Consider the following 17,897-nt stretch of genomic DNA (forward strand, 5'->3'; position numbering starts at 1 on the left):
GTTAGCTAAGACTTCTAATCTTACACCTGGCAAATGTAAAAGTGTGTGTGTGTTTACAAGTTAAAGCTTTCAGGTCACTTCAAACCCAATACACTTCCCCTTCCCCTACCTTAGCAGATACCAGTCACCTTAAAAGGGCCTTTCGTCAACCCTCTGCCCTGTAAGCTCTGTGGCGTGTGTAATAATTGTGTAATACTATAATACAAATAACTAGTTAGGTAGGAGTTTTAATCTCAATCCTGGCAAATATAAACGTGTGTGTGTGTGTGTGTGTGTGTGTGTGTGTGTGTGTGTGTGTGTGTGTGTGTGTGTGTGTGTGTGCGCGTGTGCGTGTGTGTGTGTGTGTGTGTGTGTGTGTGTGTGTGTGTGTGTGTGTCTGTGTGTGTTTACAAGTAAAAGCTTTTGGGTACATTCAAACCCAGTACACTTCCCCTTCCCCTACTTTAGCTGTCCTGCAGAAATCAGTCACCTTAGAAGTCCCTTTCATCAGGCCTCAGCCCCGTAAGCTTTGTGGCATGTGCGATGATTGTGTAACACTACAGTACAGATAACTAGTTATGTAGAAGTTCTCATCTCAATCCTGGCAAATGTAAAAGTGTGTGTGTGTGTGTGTGTGTGTGTGTGTGTGTGTGTGTGTGTGTGTGTGTGTGTGTGTGTGTGTGTGTGTGTGTGTGTGTATACAATGCCCTGTCTGTGGGGGGTTGTTGTGTTTGTGTGAGAACCATACTATTAGGGGGTGAGTTTTGTTACATTTTGCTGTTGCCCACCCAGTACATGTCCCAGTGTCAACATTACAAGGCCCACAGTTGTCATCCACTGTAGAGGGACCTGTAGACACTCTGCAGCCCTGTAAGCATTGTGTCATGTGCAATAACTGTGTGACAGTATGGAATAGATAACAAGATAGGCTGCCCATCCAATCCTTGGATATCACTCCCCACACAGGAATCGTACACAAACACAGTTAGGTAGGCACCCACACCTACATCAGTAGGAGGCCTGCAAACCGGCTCACAGATAGAACCCACAGTGTGAAAGCAGTGGACTCCATGTAAGACTGCTGAACAGTCATGAGTGGAGTCCCACAAGTTGTGGACCTGGATTCTTTCATGTTTGGGATCCACACCTCTGAGGACCAGCCCAAAACAAAGGTGCCCTGGCTGACAATGTTTGCAGATGACTACAAGGTGGGTGCTATTATTACCCCACCATGTGAGGTTGACATCCTTCACAAAGGCCTCTCTGAGACCTATGACTGTTGTAAGAATCCTGGATATAAGCTCAATGCCAGATGATGTGCCACCTTCCCTTTTGGGTACGACATGGTTCCTATAAAGTAATACATTGATGGTAGTCCACTGAACACTGATGTTGGTATAATGGAACTGGGAATACAGGATGACAGTGAGCTGTATGGTGACCACCACAGTGCAACTGTCTTCTGAACGTCCTTCCATGTGTCACTTCTCCTGACTCAGGGTGTTGAATCCGGGAAGTAAAAAGACAGTGTTTCCCTGTACACATCCCTCAGTAGGCCAATCAATGTGTACTATGGCCCATTTGCCATGTACCCAACTGGACACCAGCAACAACAGGAGAGGCTGCAAATGTACCTCACAAAGAGGATCTTAGGTACTACACACTTGCCCCATATGTACAGACTCCAACAACTGCAATGAATCTCTGTTTCATATTGGCTACTTAGGTGCGATCTCAGCCTGACATACACAGCCATGTCTGACCCGACCCTGTCAGGAATGCTACATCGGAGGACACCAATCTGTCCACACAACATGCCCCAGATACCTCAACCCCATCCTCACAATCAATAGGACATGCTGGAGGGACAGGTTCACAACCCAGAGACTGGTCATGCCATGGAATAGATGCCACATACATGTCAAGCCAAGCACATCACTGGCCCTCTTCCAGAGAAATCAGGAGGAGTGGATGGGGAATAGAATACCCACCCTGTCCTCTTCCAGAGAAATCAGAAGGAGTGGATGGGGAATAGAATACCCACCCTGGGGATCACTCCAGTGACTATACTCAGTAGACACACTGGGGAGTATTGTCAGGTGGCATGATGCCAGTGTATTCCCATGGGCTAGCCTTGTAAAACCTCCATGGCCATTTGCCACATACACACCTATGACTCTTTGAACCCATGGAACTCATTACTGTCAAATGTGTGTGTGTGCATTAGTGTGTCTGAAAGTGTTTGTGAGTAAACATGTGGGTGAAAGTAGTTGGTGGCCTGTCTTACCCAGAACAACTACCATTGCCATACCTTACAAGTGCTGTAGATGTTATTCACTATATAGGTACCCTGGGACACTCCACAACCTATAAGCTCTGTGGTGTGTGCGGTAACTGCATAACACTATAATACCAATAATCACATAGCTAGGGGCTCTAATATGAGTCCTGGCAAGTGTGTGTGTGTGTGTGTGTGTGTGTGTGTGTGTGTGTGTGTGTGTGTGTGTCTGTGTGTGTGTGTGTGCGTGTGTGCATGTGTGCATGTGTGTGTGCGTGTGTGCGTGTGTGTGTGTGTATTATTGTGTGTAAGTGTGTATATGTGTAGGTTACAGTATTTTATGGCCTCTCTCACCCAGTACATCACTCATTGTCATCATTTGCAAGGCCTGGTGATGTCCCTCACCTTAGAACTATCTTTGGACAAGTGGCACCCCATAACCTCTGTGCAGCATGCGATAAATGCGTAACAATGTAGTAACAATAAATAGATAGGTAGGGGGTTCTATTCCCAGTTCTGGTAAATGTGTGTGAGAGAAAAGTATCATGTGTGTGTGTTTGTGTGTGAACGACATCCATTGGATGGGCATGGATTCATATTTTATGCCATGGTACACACATTACACATTCCTAAGTCTACTGCATGAGGTCTGCTGTTCACATCAACTGTAGTGGTACCTGTAGACACTCTTCAGCCCTATAAGCTCTGTGCAACAGTATGGAATAGTATGGTATGAATAACAAGATAGGTTGGTCTGCTAATGTCACTAGTGGCAAGTGTGTGTGTCAGTGTGTACACATGTGTGTGTGTGTGTGTGTGTGTGTGTGTGTGTGTGTGTGTGTGTGTGTGTGTGTGTGTGTGTGTGTGTGTGTATAGGAATTGTTGTGAGTATGTAGATGTTTATGTGACACTATTATGAGTAATCACACACCCAATACAGCTCCATTGCCATATCCCACAAGACCACGTGATGTTATTCACCTTACAGGTACCTTGTAACACTCCTCAAACTAGTAGTCCTGTGCCATCTGCAATAGACGCATAATAGTGTGGTACGACAACTTGGTGGGTAGGGGTTCCAAACACAACACTGGCAACTGTGATCCCATGCATGTGTATGTGTGTGCGTGTGCGTGTGCGTGTGTGTGTGTGTGTGTGTGTGTGTGTGTGTGTGTGTGTGTGTGTGTGTGTGAACAGTATTCTGTGTTTGGTCAACACAGTATCCTCTGGGGTTGAGCACGTTAGCAATCTGAGGTGTGTTCTACCTACCACACTTACCATTGTCCACTATACTAGAGCTGATGCCAACCACCATAAACTGAGATATGACCCCTCAGCCCTATAATCTGTGAGGCACATGCAAGAACTTTTACACACAGACCTGGGAAATGTGTGCAGATACAGCTGTACCCTGACAATGACATGGTCGATGTGTTACTACACTGCCATATCCCTTGTTGGTGATGTCTGCAGGGCCACATCCTGCTGACACACAGATACCTGGAACACAAACTGAATAGAGCATGTGAGAACACATTTGCTTAGTGTTACTAACAGCAATAATGCATCATGGCTGAAAAGGTACATACACACTAATGTGTACCCATTACAAATGCCAGATGACAGCACCTTACACACCATTAAATAGTTACACTGTACTAAAGTCACCTTGTGCATCAGACCCATATAAGCATGTCCCTGCATCAATGGTATGGATGTGGCACAGATATCATCATATGCACGGGGTGTTGTGTGGGTTTGCAGGAAGCCTAGGCTGGGCCACATGGTTGACATCATATGTGTGTGTATTTGGGGGGGGTGTTCATTAAATGGGCAGTGCAGGGGTGGTGTGTATGTGTGTGTGTGAGTGTGTGTGTGTGTGTGTGTGTGTGTGTGTGTGTGTGTGTCTGTGTGTGTGTGTGTGTGTGTGTGTGTGTGTGTGTGTGTGTGTGTGTGTGTGTGGAGGTGACTTTTCTGATGGTGATGTGCGTGTGTTTGTATACACACAGTCATGCCATGTGTGCATCCTACACAGAGGTATTTGGGATAGCTGTGGGCCATACATGGCAGGGTGTACAGTTCACAGTCTCTGGTCATGGACATGGGAACTGGGCCTGCCAAGGGTATCACTGGCACCACCAGGGCTGAGTCCAGATGCAGTACTACTCCCTGCTTGTGACTGCTGCCTGCTGGATCCATGTTTCTGTTGGGACTGGCCAGGTTCATGTGCCCATGGCCCGCTGCATAATGGCGTGGACAGCACACCACCTTCAATAGTGCTGGTTGTACTGCCAGCATGGGAATGTGATAATGCATGGCCACATAGAGCCTCAGCTGATCATGGTGCTGCCTTACAGCCACATGGCTGCTGGCCAGTATCCGCCAAATGCTCAGGCACAGATATTCCATGGTTAAGGAGTGCCAAGGTCCCCCTCCATCATCTATCCATGACCCTAGCACACTCACAGATGGCTGTAGGAAGTTCATATTGCCAGGGACACCTGCATCTATGTCTGGTATTACATTCATTACATGCCTGTGCCCCCATGAAAGCATGAAAAATGCGTCTGGTGACTGCTGCCATGGCACTTTTAACAGAGGCATGATGGGCTGCAATCCCCCTCTGAGCACCCCTGCTCATCTGCCTGTGTGGAACCTCACCAGCACTCTGGTTATGGCTAGTACCTGCACCCTCACTTGCCATAGTCATCACAGTAGCCTGTTTCATGCCACCACCTGACAACTGTCCATTATCTGTGGTCACTGGTGATGGGGTATGTGTGGGCATTGTGACTGTGTGCGAGGATGGAGTTGAAAATAGTGGGATTCCAACTGATGGCACAGTATCAGCCCCTGAAAACCCCACATGTGCCTCAATATGAGTATCATCATGGTCAGATTTTGCAGAGACACTGACATCAGTATCAGAGCGGGAGGGACTGCAGCCACCATGTCCACTTTTGAGGGAAAAACAACATATGTAAATCAGTACAGGCACTATGAGGTTTGCTGGTATACACACACACACACACACACACACACACACACACACACACACACACACACAAGTGAGGTGCTTCAAAGGCATTACGCAGACCTCACATTAGCCGACTGGGGGCATTCATGACACACAGTCAGACAATAACATACATACTCTGGATGTACCCTCACCATCATGCAGTGCAGCCCTTTCCAATTACTGTTACTGCAAATATACAGCTCTGGGATATGTGAGTGGTGTTAGTAGGTGATGGCCCTTCACCTAGCAAACACTGCACCCATGTAAATTATTGCTGTTCACCTGTATAGTACTGTGGCAACTCCTACAGAACATACCCCATAACTGTACAGGGTTTTGCTGAATGTCTACATGTGTGGCTCATATGTTTGGTCTGATCCTCATAACTCATGTGTTCTCTGATACATTACTGTGTTAGCCTGTGGACTAGTGCCACTAAGTGATGTCCTAACTGGAGGTGCAGACTGCATAACCTGCAGTACATATATTTTAAAACAAAGTTGGTTATTCAAACAACTCCCCAAGCTTACAGTGGATATAGTAAGTGTACACACACCTGTTAACATGCCAGGTTTTCATGATATATCATATGAGACCTCAAAAATCAGGTTATAACATTGCCATCATTTCATATGATATATAACCTGTGCAATCCAACTGAAGAACATACACATCAGTTTCAGGTAACATCTGGTAACTGAAATAGGTACAATAGGCTGGCTGCATGAGTGTGCACACCCTTAAAGTAATACTCTGTTAAAGCAACTTCTGATTTAATCACAGCATGCAGACCTCTTGGGAAGGTATCTATCAGCATGGCACATCTTGACTTGCCAGTGTTTGCACACTCTCCCTTACAAAACACCTCCAATTATATCAGATTGCAAGGGCATCCCCTGTGCACTGTCCTCGTCAGGTCACCCTGCATATATCCTATTTGATGTTGGTGTGGGCTCTGACTCAGCCAGTGTAGAACTTTGCATGAGTTCTGGTAAAGCCATCCTTTTGTTGCTATGGATGTATGGTTTGGGCCATTGTTGTGTGGAAAGGTGGAATTCCTCACCATCCACAGCTATGTGGCAGACACCAGAATGTTTTGTAGCCAAAATGGGTCAGTGTTTGGAACTGTTCATAATCCCTTCTAACTTGGCTACAGCCCTAGTTTCAGCTTGTAAACAGCAACCCCAAAGCAGGACACTCCCATCACCATGCTTCACCGTGGGCATGGTGTTGTTGTGGTGATGTGCAGTGGTGATATTGCACCAAACACATCTGTCAGAATTGTGGCCAAAGAGTACAACCGTGGTCCTATATTACCATAACACATTTTCCCATTTGCTTTTTGGAGATGTGATGTATTGTTTTTAGATTTTCACCAGGCCTGGATATTGTATGGTGTGAGGAACTTCTGCCATCTTCCAACCCTACCCGATAGGCAGGACATATGGAGACCATAGAAGTTTGTTGTGACATGTAGTACACACCCAGTACCTGCTGGAGATTCCTGCTACTCCTTCACTGTTGCTGTAGGGCTTCTGGCAGCCTTCCTGGCCAGTTTTGGTCTTGTAGTCTCATAGACTTTGGTGGGATGTCCACTCCTTCGCAATGTCACTGTAGCCTCATATTTTCACCACCTTTTGTTGACTGTCTGCACCATGTTCCATCATATGTGCAATGCCGTGGAAATGTTTTGGTACCCTTCTCCAAGCTGATACATCTCAAACATGTGTTCCCTTAGCAGCTTTGTCAGCTCTATGTGAACCATGGCCATTGCTGTAGCAGGCAACTAGGTATATGTTAGGATAATCCTGGTAGGACAGCTGATCATTAGTTGCTGTTAATCAAAGAGTCTCTGTAATTGATGGCTGTTGTGTACCTAATAAGATGTACTGTTGTAGTGATATCGAAAGCTGCCTCAACACAGTACTAGCTTCAGCCTGTGCACACGTATGCATCTAGGTTGTTGTACTATTGTTATGTGTCATTATTGTTCCCCTAAAAGATTTGTTTGCTTTACAACTGAATTGTACAGGTTATAGGTGACATGAAACGTTGGCAGTATTTTGAACTTGTTTATTTTGCTCTCATTTTTGTATATCACACATACCTGGCATTCAAACAGGTGTGCACATCATTTATATGCACTGTATACCATTAATATGACCCTATTTTGGGCTTTGTCCCTGTCATTTTGTTGGTCTTTGTCCAGGTGTCCTGTTATGACAGGTTGTGAGGTATACTATGTGACATCTCCTGCAAATAGGCCTCTGTCATGACCACCATAATGCAATGCAGTAAACACCACCACAGGTGAACATGCAGATATTGTCAAATGGCTGAGTGTAACAGTTCTGTGCATGGTCACATGCATTAACTTTAGCATGCCTTAGGTATTGGTGAGCCACAACAGGGAAACCCTATACCTACTGGGTTCATGCTGATGTCCCATGTGCAGACCAGAGGGACCTATATAGTTGTGAGGGAGAGGTATTGTAAGCAGATTCACATTAGGCATTGGTACAAGAGGAACATTATGTTTCTGCACAGGTACAGTACACACTATGATATTACACAATTTGCTGTCCTTCACAATACATGTGCACTTGTGTGCATTACTACACCCCACCCACTAATCCATTTTGCACTGACATATGCATCTCTAGACTTTGTAGAAGACAGTTTAAATGCTACCTCATTACATTGATGTGCCCTTTGGCTTTAAATGGATGCTATTCATCTGTTGCCTGGGTGCCACCCACCTACACAACTGCTGTTTCCCGTGTTTGAGTTTGTGTGGAGCTACCTCAAGGTTGACAAGGAGCACCTCTGTCACCATAAGTGGGGCCTGTGTGGCTGGCCCCCCACCGGTAGCAGTACAGTCCCTCACTACAGCAGCAGCCCTTTGCCAGGCGCGACGTATCAGGTCAGTTGCTCTATGCCTGACCTGATCGTATGTGCATCCATGGTGGACAATCTGTGGACAATCTCATCCAACAGGGCAGTCTGCTCCTGCAGATTTTGCCTGCTACGGTCAGAAAGGATGGCATAATTTAAGATTACAGCTTCTGTAATCACTGCTGTCTGTGCATCAGTGTAAGGTGTTTGCTGATGCATGGCACCTGGAGGACATACACAGGGAAACACATCACAGGGCCTCAGACATTGGCCAGAGTTCTTTACAGAGCTAGCACATGTATATGGACTATCATTAGCCACCACTTACAAACACATCATAGCCCTGTACCTGACAGCACTGTATGAACATGCATTTTACTCCTGGTCCTGATGTGTTATGTTCCCCCCAATGAGGGCCAGTACATTGCATAAATCACCATTCATCATCCACATTTGTGTAGCGGGATGACAGTGTTCCTTGCAGATGGGATGTCAATGTTGCTCAGGCTTTGCTTGCATACAATGTGTAATGGAGCTGGAAGCATATGCCTGGGTTCATGTAGGATGCAGAGAGGAATGTTATCAGGTCCCAAGGGGACTTGCTTTTATCAACTTTGATTAGGCAGCTTGCGCCTGATCCATGATGATGAGGGGTGGGGTGTGTATGTGCTGTGCATATCTACCTATACTGATGGTAATCCAGGGTGGTGATGTTTGCCCTAAACCTGTCTGCAGCAGGTTGGCTGTAGCTGTGGTGTGTGTGTATGTGCTGTGATTGACCACCATTACAGGGTGGGTTGGGTTGGTGCCTCTGAGACTGCAGACATATGTGAAGATGGCCTTGTGATTGCCCTTAGTGAATGTGTCCAATATGTACTCATAGTTAGTCATACAGTAATCCACCTGTGGCCTCTTATGCTCATTTAGACAAAGGTTGACATGTCGCCCAGTTGGTGCCTGTTCCTACTTTGCTCTCTACAACCAATATAACATCACATTATGTGCTTTGTGCATTGCTGCTGTCCAGCAAAGGGGTTTTCTCTACTTTAGTGGAGACAGGTTTTACAAGTAAGGTTTTGTTGAGGCCATAGAGCTATGTGGGTGGTCATATATCTGTTTGTAGTAGTCATGGACACAAGGTCACAACACAGTTGGCCACCTCTACAATTTCAATGCGATACTCATGCTTATTATACTACCCATGTCTGTGTCAGGGCAATGACACCACTAGTAGCTGTAGAGGTGTAACTCTGTTGGATGCACAGAAACTAAGGTTGCACATGTGTAAAACATGCACAGCTTATTCACCTGACATTTTGCATCCCATGTCAGCTATTATGAGGCAGCCAGGTACACCTACCCATACATACATATGCATAGGTAATACCTGCCATACATTTCTGTTCTATGTCAGTATGGCACACTGTAATGACACTCTTGCTGCTCAGTCAGTCATGTCAACCTGTTAGGGCAGGGTATCTGTAGGACAACGCACATACATGGTGGGCTATGGGCCACAATTAGTGACACTTTCTTCATATTGCTGTAACACACATGTCATTTGATAGTGTAGTAGCCTTTGCATTCACAGACATACCATGGAGGATGTCTGATGCTCATATGGCAGGCAGAGAGGTGAAAGACTAGGTGTGTGGCAGTGAGGGTAGGAACTGTTAATGTTGTGAGTATGACTATTATGGGAACAGAACTAGCTGATATGCTGGACAGAGGAAAGGTGGATATATTATGTGTAGCAGAGACCAGATAGAAGGGGTGTACAGCTGTGTGTATTAGAGTCAGCTACAAATAGTTCTATCATGGTGTGTATGGGGGGAAATGGTGTAGGGGTTAACCTGAAGGAACATTATGCCAAGAGTGTTTGTGGAGGTGATAAGAGTGTTGGGTAGAGTGATGTTCAGTAGGCTGGGAATTGATGGTGTAATGTTGACAGCAGTTAGTGCATATGCTCCGCTAATTGTGTGTGTGGTGGATGAGACAGATGTACTTTGGTTTGGTTGGATGAAGTGGTGATGCAAGGGTGAGTGAGTGGTGATTGGAGCAGATTTCAATGGGCATGTTGATGAAGGGGAGTGGTGATGCAGAAGCGATGTGTAGGTATGGTGTTAAGCAAAGGAATGCAGAAGGTGAGATGGTGGTGGAGTTTGCAACAGAGATTGGACATGGGTGTGGTGAATACATAGTATTACAAGACCGAGGGGCATAGGGTGACATACAAGAGTGGGGGAAGATGCACACAGGTGGATTATCTCCTATGCAGATGGGCCTGTTTGAAGGGGATTGGTAACTGTAAAGTGGTGACAGGGGAAAGTGTAGTTAGGTAGCATGGAAGGTTGGGCTGTAGGATGACATTGGTGATCACGAAGAGGGGGAGGAGTGTGAAGCCGGCACCATGGATCAAATGGTGTATACTGAGAAAGAGTGATTGTGAGGTTGAGTTCAGAGAAAAGTCAAGACAGGTAGTCGGGGGCAGTGAAGAGTTAGCAAATATCTGGGTAACTACATCCGAGCTAGTAAGGGAGATGAGTAGAATGGGGTTTGGTGTGAAATCTGCACAGAGGAAGGAGGGCAAAGAGACATGGTGGTGGCATGAGGAAGTACAGGGGAGTATACTGAGAAAGAGGTTGGCCAAGGAGAATTGGGACTGTCAGACAGATTCAGAAAGCAGACAGGTGTATCGGGAGATGGGGTGCATGGCAAAGAGAGTGGTGGCAAAGGTTGAGGATGGGGCATCTGAAAGGTTGTATGTAAGGTTAGACACCAAGGATGGAAGATAGGACCTGTACCAATTGGCTTGACAGAGGCATGTAGCTAGGAAGGATGTGCGGCAAATAAGGCTGAGAAAGGATAATGGTGGAATTGCACCAGCTAGTGAGGAGAGTGTGTTGAGCAGATGAAAACAGTACTTTGATGGGCTGTTGAATGAAGAGAATGAGAGAGTGAAAAGGTTGGATGATGTGGGTATGGTGAATCAGGATGTGCAGCAGATTATCAAGGGGGGGGCATAAGGATAGCTATGAAGAGGTTTAAGAATGGAAAGGCTGTTGGTCCAGATGACATACCTGTGGAAGCATGGATGTATTTAGGACAAATGGCAGTGGTCTTTTTAACCGGATTGTTTACTGTAATCTAGGAAAGTGAAAGGATGCATGAGGAGCAGATGAAATGTGTTTGGGTACTGATTATGAGAATAAGGGTGGCGTGCAGAGCTGTAGTAACTACAGAGGGATAACATTGATCAGTCACAGCATGAGATGATGGTAAAGGGTGGTGGAAGCTAGGCTAAGAAAGGAGGTGAGGATTACTGATCAGCAGCATGGTTTCATGTCAGGATATAGCAGTACAGATGCAATGTTTGCTATGACAGTGTTTATGGGGACATATAGAGAAGGTCGGCTGTAGCTGTGTTGTGTCTTTGTGGACTTACAGACAGCATATGACAGGATTCCTAGAGAGGAGTTGTGGTATTGTATGAGGTGGTCAGGAATGGTGGAGGAATCTGTAAGAATGCTACAGGATATGTACAAGGCTAGTGTAACAGCAATGTGTTCTGCATTGGGAGCGGCAGGTGTATTTAATGTGGAGGTAGGAGTACATCAGAGATCAGCTATGAGCCCTTTATTTGCAGTGGTGATGGATGGGTTGACAGACAGAATCAGACAGGAGTCTCCCTAGACTGTGCTATTTGAAGATGACATTGAGGTCTGTAGTGAGAGTAAGGGACAGGTTGAGGAGACCCTGGAGAGTTGGAGGTATAGTCTAGAGGGGGAGGAATGATGGTCAGCAGGACTAAGATGGAATATATGTGTGTGAATGGGAGGGAGGATGGAGGAATGGTGAGGATGCAGGGAGTACAGTTTGCCAACATGGATAGGTGTAAATGTTTGGGAACAACAGTTCAGTTTAATGGCGAGTGTGGGGGAGAGGTACCAACATGAGTATGGGCAGGATGTGGGTGGTGGGGTAAGCGTGTTATGTGTGATTTGTGACAAGACAAGTACCATTAAGAGTGATAGGGAAGTTCTACAGGAGGTTAGTGAGAATAGCTATGTTATATGGGTTGAAGACATTGGCAGTGAAAAAGGAGGCACAAGTCAGAGCTGGATGTAGCAGAGTTACTGATGGTATGATTTGCACTGGGTGTGGCCTATCAGTGTCACAGTCTGTATTGTGGAACACACACTCCAGTAGTGGTCATATGTGAGCCATCCTTTCCTGGGGTGATTCAGGGCCATAAGCTGTGTTCTATGTCACTGCACACAGACACAGTTTCTATGGACATAGGTTCTGCTCAGCAATATATCAGTACAGCATGTGTTGTTGAGACATAACATTGTTTGAACTTCCTATTTTCCGTGTTTACATGCCCCCTACTACATTTCATTACAGGCTTGATTATTTGATATCGTTGACATTTTGTTTTTAGTTCAATTGGTATACTCCATCAATCTCAGTGTGTGTATGTGTCTGTCTGTTTGTTTGTTTGTTTGTTTCTGTGTGTGTGTGTGTGTGTGTGTGTGTGTGTGTGTGTGTGTGTGTGTGTGTGCGTGTGTGCGTGTGTGTGTGTCTGTGTCTGTGTCTCTCTCTCTGTCTCTCTCTGAGACAGATGTAGGATATTCATCTGTTTTGTATTGGCAGCATCTTGCCTTTAGTAGGCAATGCTCATGAGCAGCTGATGGCCTGTGCACCACTTGAAGTCCCCCACTTGCTAATTGCACTTGGAACAGCTGTGATATCATTCCCATACACAATAGCATGGAAATACACTCCTATAACTAAGTACTTCATGTGGGCGTTGACCCTTTTCTTTGCCTGGGAGGAGTACTACATGGAGGTGTGTGTGACAAACAGCATCACAGAGTGTAGTTAGGAATACATTTTACAACAAAAACTGTGGAGACAGCTCAAAAAACTGGGGAGAATGTTCCAGACATAGGGACAGAATGTAAGTATCGCTGTTATACAGTTAAACTAATGCTAGTTTGACAGGGTTTGTGTGGATATGGCTGCTCTGCATGAATTTAAGTCTGATAGTATTATGTGGTTGACATAACTTCCAAATGCAGGGCTATCTGCAGACTGTCCAGAGTATGAACTCTTATATTTGGTGCATTACTCATAAATTTCTTGGCCTTGGAAATTCAGAAGCATACTCTGAGGATTGCAGTCAGTAAATGGTCACATCCATGTGTGTTCCTGACTTTATATCCCTCAAAACAGATATGTTACAACAACCCTGTTACACCAGCAACTTTCTCAGTTTATGACAGCAATATGTCAATAATGATCCTGTGTTTGGACTTCTGCCCCCAAATATGTCAGACTTCATCCAGATGTCATGCCGTAAGAGGTGTATAGGTGTAGTATATTATTATATAGTGACTTCTTTCCAGATATCACCCCAGTGATGTATCAGACTGCCAGACATGTTACGTGTAGAAGGCCTTATATACGAGGACTAAGCCTGGATGTTCTGTGGGACTCTATACATTTGAGAGGACTGTGTATTTCTTGCAATGGTTGACAGACTGCCAGGATTGTTTAGCATTGTATTGTGAATGTGTTATTTGGCATGTATCGGGGGTAGATGTAAGTGTTGAGGGTCCTTTTCTATCTGACTTTGCATGCTGTTCCAGCTTCTGGTCCTCTATCAGCTGTATATGTTTGTAGGGGCAGAGTGAGACATGTCCCATACCACAGTCAGGCATCAGACTACACTGTAAATTGGACCAGTATATATAGGGGTAGTGTGTGAGTGGCAAACATGTTGATGATTTTGTTCACATAGTCCATATACTCTACTGTTCCTGTGGCTTACCAGTATGTCACTTTGAATGTGGTGAGATTGGTTCTGGGTATGCACTTCCATGCTGGTGTCTGTTGGTCAGTGCTGCTACATCCCTGTAGTGCCTGATATATATGCAATTACATGTGTATTCCCCATAGCAAACTTGGGTTTGTGTTGTGTCAGTCTGCCTGTAGTTTAGACAGTACTTGGTGACATGCCTAGCAGCTCAGTGTAGTTTCCCTATTGTGATGTTATGTCTGTTATTTATCAGATGAACTGTTACCTGGCCTCATGCATGTTGTGTATGTCTGACACATCAGTGGGATTATGTGAAGATGTATGTCAGTGAGTAGTGGGGAGTAATTTGGTTTTGGACTTGGGCTATTCCAGTCAATATATGCTACAACAGACAGGAGGGTGTTACTGCATCAAATGTGTCACCTTATCTACTCCAGTATTTGGGATATATTCCCAGTTTCATAGCTTTACTCCCCCCCCCCATCAGGCTTGGTCCAGATTTGTTGCACTAAGGGGTTTTGAGCATACCTCTCGATTGGCCAGATTGTTTCAGACTGTCCAGGATTATTGCTCATATTTATGTTCTGTTCCACAGAATCATTATTTTCATTTCTGTGGTAAATCAATGTGATGATGTGAGGATTTCTGTCAGTAAATGATGACATACATTTCAGTTTCAGAACTCACATCTTTTGGGACATGTATGCTGACATGAACCCTGTTACTGTAGGAGCATTCTACATTTATAACTGCAGTGCGTACATTATGTCCTGTTCTTGGACCATTGTCCCCCCATTTTGACAGCCTTTGTCCAGAATTATTGCGCTAAGAGGTGTAGAGGTATCGTGCTGGGTATGACTCCACTAAATGTTATGGGCACATACATATATATATATATATATATATATATATATATATATATATATATATATATATATATATATATATATATATATATATATATATATATATATATATATATATATATATATATATATATATATATATATATATATATATATATATATATATATTAGATATATATATATATATATATATATATATATATATATATATATATATATATATATATATATATATATATATACTAAACATGACTGATTCCACAGTGTTTGTTCCCTACTATTCTACACCTGTACTGAATGATATATTTGAAAAAACAACACTCATTATTACAGCTCAGATGATGTAGTGGTAAATTACTCTGCCTATGGTGTACAGTGTCCTGGGCCCAAAACATGGCAGTGCTGGTTATTTTGTTGCTGGGCAGAACAGTGGCTGATGGAGACAGGGTGATTAAAGCAGTTGTAAGGGGGTTTGCCTTGGCTTGCGCGATGGTAAGCAATGCCAACACACAGTTAAACAGGAAACTGCTTAATATGTGCAGGCATCGTGCAAACTCACTTACTGCCACTTACTGCTGATTACTGCCGCTTATTCCTGCTTACCCCATGTTAATTTCTTTAAAAGAAAAGAAAAAAAGGAGTGATAGAAAAGTGATGAAAAAGGGGGCACGCAGAGGGAAAAACAATGTGACAGCTTGCTAGGAATGCGCAGGACGGGTGCAGGGAAGGTCCATAGCTGTCCATTTCTTATACAGCAACAGCTGTACATTTGTACAGAATTTGTAGGTGAATTTGGACACTCAAATCCCTGAGAGAGGGTGAGGACAACAGTAATGTGTTGTTAAGCCAATTAGACCAGATTACGTGTGTCCAGTGGACATGTGTGCGAAATGGACAGCTATGTATGGGGTTACATTTTTATGTGGGAACAGATTGCCCTTTTTTTTTTTTTGTATAAGGTGAGAGTGGGATGTTGGGGAGGGATAGTAGGTATATTTGGGGAGGTAGGTTGGGTAAGAAGACAGACAAAGCAGACAGGTAAGCAGACAGGGGTGGTATATGACACATGTGGGAGGCAAACACCTTGGACGGGGTGGGTGGTTGGGAATCGGACACTCACAAGCCCCCAAATGGATACAGTGAGACTGAGATCCCCACCTGTGGGCAGTCACCACTGCACCTTCACGGCCCCAAAGGTGGCAATGCTGGGGGTTGAGCAGGAGGGGCAGGCTGACCCTCAGGATGTGCCATGTGGCCTTCATGCTGACATAGCAAATCTCCAAACTCCTTTTGAAGCTCGCTATGCACCAATGCCTGGACTTGACGAAAGGTGACAGTGTCCTGTCCATGCACGCTCCTGGGGGGGTGGGCCCTATCCCCTGAGGCAGTTCTATCCAAAGGTGGTGGATGACCAGTGGATGTGGAGGTGCTGCGTTGGGTCCCAGATGTGCTGGGGCCTGGTGCCATGGCCAGTTGAGGGAGGACAGGTGAATCCGCTGAGATCGGCCTTCCCAGACAAGCTATGGTGTTGCAGTTTTATAACATAGGTTGGTTAGTCACAAAAAACACATTCCAGGATTAGTTATAACAGCATGCATAGGTATTCCCATTAACTCAAAACAACAGATTTGGAACAGTTGCATATCAAACAGAACACATGCATATATGGGATCACAGTGGGCATTATAACGGCATGTAGGTTACATTGATAGCAACAGGCCACCAATGATAGTATTTGAACAGGGAACATTAATAGTCAAATGTTTAAATATTTGTAGAACAATAGGACACATGACCCAATAGTAGGTTTGGTGAAAAGCCTACCCATTGATTTATGTGTTCAGATTATTGGTGCAGAAAGGGTGGGGAAGAGAGAGATATGTCAATTAACAACTGTATAAGCTTCAATTGCTCTCTACTTTACTGATAATTGCTCTAATCATTACTCTTCAGGTATTACCTCCCTTTACATCGACCTATGTAGACAGTGTATAATTACAGCCTTCTTACAGGTAATTTACACCACTTCTTACCTGGCAGACCTGTGGAGGAAGTTTCTGTTAACACTACCTGACTGCTTCTACCCATATTCCCATAGTCAGGGTTACATATGTGCACTCATACTGTGTATGTGTGTGTGTGTCTGTGTGTGTGTGTGTGTGTGTGTGTGTGTGTGTGTGTGTGTGTGTGTGTGTGTGTGTGTGTGTGTGTGTGTGCTACTTACATACTCTGCCTTGATTTCTATTGATCACCCTGGGTATGGGTGGCAGTGACCACTAGCTGTGACAGCGTGAAACTTGAGGGACATTTCTTGGAGGAGACTACTTGGTCTATGTACTTATCTTGTTGTCATTTGCAGCCTTGGGGTTGGATAGTGAGTGTTGTACACAGTTTATAAGTGCAGCCTTCTTACAGCTAAGACATACCTTTTTGTTACCTGGCAGACCTGTGGAGGAAGTTTCTGTTAACACTACCTGACTGTTTCTACCCAAATTCACATAGTCAGCGTTACATATGTGTACTCATACTTTGTGGGTGTATGTGTGTGTGTGTGTGTGTGTGTGTGTGTGTGTGTGTGTGTGTGTGTGCGCATGTGTGTGTGTGTGCTACTGACATACTCTGCCTTGATTTCTATTGATCACCCTGGGTGTGGGTGGCAGTGACCACTAGCTGTGACAGAGTGAATCTTGAACGACGTTTCTTGGAGGAGACTACTTGGTGTATGTACTTATCTTGTTGTCGTTTGCAGCCTTGGGGTTGGGCAGTGAGTGTTGTACACAGTGTATAAGTACAACCTTCTTACAGCTAAGATATACCTTTTTGTTACCTAGCAGACCTGTGGAGGAAGTTTCTGTTAACACTACCTGACTGTTTCTACCATTATTCACATAGTCAGCATTACATATGTGCACTCATACAGTGTGTGTGTGTGTGTGTGTGTGTGTGTGTGTGTGTGTGTGTGTGTGTGTGTGTGTGTGTGTGTGTGTGTGTGTGTTTGTGTGTGCTACTGCCATACTCTGCCTTGATTTCTATCAG

The sequence above is a fragment of the Protopterus annectens genome, chromosome 11.part0, assembly GCF_019279795.1.
Source record: "Protopterus annectens isolate FY-2018-M chromosome 11.part0, PAN1.0, whole genome shotgun sequence".
In the NCBI taxonomy this organism is placed as follows: domain Eukaryota; kingdom Metazoa; phylum Chordata; order Ceratodontiformes; family Protopteridae; genus Protopterus; species Protopterus annectens.